Below are 6,000 nucleotides of genomic sequence, written 5' to 3'. Positions count from 1 at the left end.
TCGTACTGTGCCTCCCATGGAGTAAGAATTCGACAAATGTTGTAAGTGGATAAATAGAACTTCTCCAGTGTTGCTTCTGCCTAAACATTTGATGCTACAACTGTCCCTAGATTCACCTCAGTCAATCCTTAAAGTACTTATATATTTACCATTCTTATAGAAATATATTTGCTTCAATGAATAAGATATGCAGGTACAGATTAGAAGTCAGAAAGTTTATGCATCCAACGGGGCTTTGAATTCCACAGTTCTAATATATTTTGAAACCACTAACAGTTTTTAACTCAATAACTTCTCATTAGTTTTTTGAAAGACAAAAGAGAAACGGAGAGGTAATTGAACTTGTCCAATTTAAGTATTCACATCTCAAGAGAGAGAGCAGAAGCAAGTACCAGAAAGAAAATCAGAATCAAAACATTACTTTAAGAGAAAGAAGCATGACACCACCATTTTCTCTCATTCAAAACATTTTATGCCATAAATCTGTTTCCACACAATATGCTCAACAGTTCTCATTCCAAACTAAAGCACATTAACTTTTAATCATACATAAAATGTCAATTCTTAGCCAAAGAAGAGAGATTCTTTACAAACCTTACCCTTATAAATTAAAACCTGATGTTAGCTCTGCCAAATTCGCTAGGAGAATTACTTTAATGAATGTTAACACAACTAAAAGAAAGAAATTACAGTTCAAAAATTTGGTACAAGAAGCTTCAGTTTGAGTTTTTTCCTCTGTGAATTAAAGAAGAGAGTTCAGAGAGACTCTAGAATGCATGCTTTTGCAAATGGAAGCATGTACGAATATTTACATGTATATGATAAATGAAGGTAAAATAGATTTTACAATATGCTGTAAAATGCTAGTTTTCTCTCCTATCATGTCTACTATTTTGAGTAAGAATCTTATTAAAAATTGAAAATGTTATTTATGCAATGATGTTAGAAGTGTACACTTTCTGAATAAAGGCAGGACAATGCTGTTGTTTAGAAGAAAGTAGAGAGGAAGACATTTGGCTTGTATTTAGTGACAGTGTACTACTGATTCTTTTTAAAAGACTATGCAAATGGGCGTAAAGAATTTTTAAAATGATCAAGAAAATTAATTAGAATCATAAATTAATCAGGGAAAATAACCGCTTAAAGCAGAACTGTTGCTGTTTTATAGTAAATAGAACAGTTTGCAGAGCGGTTAATTTTATTTTTCAACAATCTTAATCTGTGCTAATACCACCACGATCATTTTATCATTGTGGGTTCAACACCAATACATGAATGAATGCTAGTGTTCTCTTTGCCCAGATGGTTTTTATCTTTCTTATATTCTTTAAAATTACAGCTCTTGAATATAGTTCTAGTAAAACTTTCTTGCTGAAGCCTTAGTTTCTGAACACCCCCACCTAAATCCCTGCCCTCAAACCACATGCTCACTTATGCGTAATGAGCTGCCTTCTCCTCTGAGCACCTATAACATTTTGCTATTAGAGCCTTATTTATGTTTGCGTAAGCTCCTTTCTGCAATGGCCCCACAAACCATCACAGTCAGGGAATCTGTTTCATATAGATGCATATAAGCATCTAGCATAGCACCTGTTTCAAGGCAGATGTTTCAGAAATGTTGAACATCTTAATCGATAATGTAAAATCTAGGTTAGGTAAGAGTTTATACACTTACAATTAAGAAAATCTGCATTTGTGTCCCATAGACTCTTTCTTTTAGAGGACTTTATTGTGATAATCCATTCTGGATATATGGAATAGATTATGTCACTTTGACACCAGGGTGATTTTTTTTTTTTTTAAATATCCACCGGGATGACTTTCAAACAGGGACATTGAAGTCATTCCCAAAAGGGATAGGAAAATTAGTATAATTAAAAGACAATAAGGTAAATGAATCAAATAAGCCTGGTATGCAATAGGCAATGGTAGGAACTATGGCCAAATAACATTATTTTGCAGTTCTAAAGTTGCAGATACTACTCACTTTTGGAAAATTTTTGCATAGAAGGTGTGTACTTTTGGATATCCTGATTTTTCATAAGAAACCAAATCTTAATTAGTTTGTATCTCCCTCATGATATATGTATAATAATTTTTCCTTCATTTATTTTTCTTATGCAAATTTAAACTATCTCTAGTTCATATCTAAACCTAAAGGTGTTCATGTAAGACAGTAAAGATGTATTAAGGAGGACACTTGTTGTGAAGAGCACCGGGTGTTACACGTAAGTCATAAATCACTAAATTCTAATCCTGAAACCAATATTACACTATATGTTAGCTAACTAGAATTTAAATAAAAACTTGAAAAATAAAAGATAGTAAAGATGTAAATATCTTTAGTTACCAATGTCGTAGTTCAGCTGCACATTCCCAGTGTGTCTTATCCTGAGGTTCTCATGTCTAAACCTAGTCACCTAATTCACATTTATACACTTTTTCATACTTCATTATTTGGAGCAATCAATCAATGTATTGTGTTGTTGCAGGGGTGGAAAAATGTTTCCTTCTTTCCTTCCAGGTTCTTTGGCTAGTCTAATAATTACATTGATGTAAGAAATTAGTAGGAGAAAAACATTTCATACATACGGGAGCCCCATAAAAATATGAGACTCGAAGGCAGTCAATAATTGATGCTTATGTGCCACCCTGATAATAGGATAGAGGTCTGAGCCTTGAAAAGGGAGGAAGGCAATTCACAGGAATATAGTAAGAGCTGCTGTATGATAATCAGATGTTTGCTCTGCCATGCAGGTAAGTCTTTCAGATAAAAGAATTATCTCTGGTAATAGGTCTTTTCCTGGGCTAACCCCCAGCTAAATTATTTTAAGTAGTTATGGAGAGGTTAAGGTTTTCCCTAAGTCTGCTGGGCCCCAGTTATCCTCAGCTGGAAATAATCCACATAGCAGAGTGGCATATATCGGGGTGGCATATTCTGCTCCCCATCATTGCCTTCATGTTTGAGCCTGCAAAGCACACTCTTAAATACAATCTGCCGGGGGAATGTAAGGAATCGGAATTTCTTAATTAATTTACAATCTTGCATACTTGACTATTCGAAGTTCTGATTTAAGACATTCATTATTTGATTCAGCAATTACCTTTCCCATATTAAACACACTCATTCTGTAAACTAAAGGAGTAAATGTATTTTCCATGTATCTAGATTGGTTTAGATTCCAAGATTACATGAGCATTTTTGTTTAATAATTGAAAAATCATTCCAAGTAATAATTTTCATTGAATAATTTAGGAAGGACTTTAGGAAGTAGAGAGCCTCTTGCTTTTCCTTATTTAAGATAATAAGACTCAGAATCTTATACATTTAAAGTGAAATCTTTTTACCATATTCAGTCATTTTCCCTTGTTCTCTCATAATGTTCTCTCATAGTCATTGGAATATAAATCTTCCACAACTCTCTCTACATTATCTTACTGATAGATTTTAGCCCTGTGCTTAGATAATTCATAGCATTTGATGTTACAAAATACTAGCCTTAAAGTCTAACCATAACAAATAATTTGTATTAATTTTATCCAAAGCTGAATCATATTTTATTGTTAAGTTTCTATTTATAAGAATGAAAAGCTTTCTCACTGTTCTTCAAACATACCTTGCAGGTACTCATACCCTTATACTTCTTATTCCTAACTATAACCTCTCCTTAATTCACACACTATGAAACATGGGAATGTCTAACATTTTTAAAACCCCTTCCAGGTCATAGTAATCCATTTTACTGAACTCCTATGCATTATGTTGTATTCCAGTGCTTGGAATTTTTATCTTTTTTCTTAATTTCTAAATTTACTACAAGTAAGCAACTCAAGAACAAAAGACGTTTTTTCTTTTACATGTGATACAATTAACATAGAGCCTTCAATGTAATAATTGAGCAACACCCTATAGATAAAGGCACCAATAAAATCTAGGCTGGCAATGTAACTTGGAACAGAAATTTTGACTAAGGCTTCCTATAAATCAAAACAGAAATGGAGAACAGTCAGTTATAATGCTCTCATGATCTAATAAAAGGAGGTAAATAAATTCATAAGGAGTGGGAAAAGAAACTTGTCCTGGCTCTAAATGTAAAGAGAAATTCATTATGTAAATTTTTTTGAACCACCTAATGGACATGCCTTTAATGCAGTGCCATGACATATTGGACTGATTTTTCATCTGGTTGTTTTCTATGTCTATCTATAATACAAACAATAAGCATAAAACAGAATCAAATTTCTATGAGGGAATCTCTTTGGAATTAAAATTTTATTACATCATAGTTTTGAAGAGTTCTGGTTGTAAGAACTATTGACTAGCTTCATATTCCCGAAAGGGTAAAACTGTAGGTAGAACAGGAAATAGAAATGCTAAAAAGGTCAGTTGGAAGTAAAAAATAAAGGTATCTTAATTGTACTATGAGGGGGGGTTAAAGGACTATAATGTGGGAGACACATAATTCTACTTGTGTTTAGGATAATGACAACTCGGATGGTACCACCACCTCAAGTCCATACATTTCCCCTATTGAAATAATCACACATATATTTTCAAAGGATTCTATACAAACAATGCTTTATCAAAAAACAGAATAATTTGTGGCCATCATAATACATAATATACTATAAATCCGTATTAAGAAATGTTCTAGGGGCACCTGGGTGGCTCAGTTGTTTAAGCATCTGCCTTCAGCTCAGGTCAAGATCTCAAGGTCCTGGGTTTCAGCCCCAGATCAGGCTCTCTGCTCAGCAGGGAGTCTGCTTCTCCCATTCCCTCTGTGCTTTCTCTCTCTCTTATGTAAATAAAATCTTCTAAAAAAAGAGAAATATTCTGTAGTACTGCAACATGAAATAGATTTATCTTTGCAGGTAGAGAAAGATCTACAAAATACATTAATAAAGAAGTTCACCCTTAGGCTTTTGCCTCAAGATATAGATTGCAGGAAATGGGGGTGCCTGGGTGGGTCAGTTGTTAAGCGTCTGCCTTTGGCTCAGGGCCTGATCCCAGGGCTCTGGGATCGAGCCCTGCATCCAGCTCCCTGCTCTGCTGGGAGCCTGCTTCTTCCTCTCCCACTCCCCCTGCTTGTGTTCCCTCTCTCCCTGGCTGTCTTTCTGTCAAATTAAAAAAAAAAAAAAACAAAACATATAGATTGCAGGAAACAGAGTCTTTCCCACATCAAAAGGCAAGAGCTGGAATAACTTTGTTTGTTTATTTATTTATTTTTCATTTTAACTTCAGCTTTTGTGAGGCATAATTGACATATAAAATTTAAGATATTTAAAGTGTACGTCATGGTAATTTGACATAGGTACACAATCCTTAAACAGCAGTATTCTGCCCATTAGTTAATTAACATCCATCATCTCATATTAACTGTCTTTTTAAAAAAAATTTTGTTAAGAACATTTAAGTTCTACACTTGGCACATTTCAATTATACAATAGTGTTATCAATTATTACCATCACATTTTACATTAGATCCTCAGAGCTTATTCATTTTAGAGCTGAAAGTTTTTACCCTTTTGCCAACCTCTTGATTTCCCCTCCCTCAAACCTTGGCAACTACTTTTCTACTCTGTTTCTATAAGTGTTACTTTTTTTTTTTTATTCCACACAAGTGATACCATGTAGTATTTGTCTATATCTGGTTTATTTCATTGAGCATAATGCCCTCAGGTCCTTACAAGTTGCTGCAAATGACAGAATTTCTTTCTTTCTCCTGGCTGAATAATATTCCATTGTATGTACCTACATATCTTCTCTATCCATTCATCCATTGATGAACACTTAAGTTGTTCTGTATCTTGGCTATTGTGAAGAATGCTGCAATGTAACTGTAAGTCCAGGTATCTCTTCAAACTCTTGTTTTCATTTCCTTTGGATATATACCCAGAACCGGGATTGCTGGATCATATAGTAGTTCTATTTTTAGTTTTTTGAGGAACCTACATACTTTTTTCCATAGTGCCCACACCAATTTGCATTCCTACCAACAG

This window comes from Ursus americanus, chromosome 4, assembly GCF_024610735.1.
Source record: "Ursus americanus isolate L20-20 chromosome 4, mUrsAme1.1.p, whole genome shotgun sequence".
Taxonomy (NCBI): Eukaryota; Metazoa; Chordata; class Mammalia; order Carnivora; family Ursidae; genus Ursus; species Ursus americanus.
The sequence above is the reverse complement of the archived record's forward strand: the minus strand, read 5'-3'. Positions refer to the sequence as shown.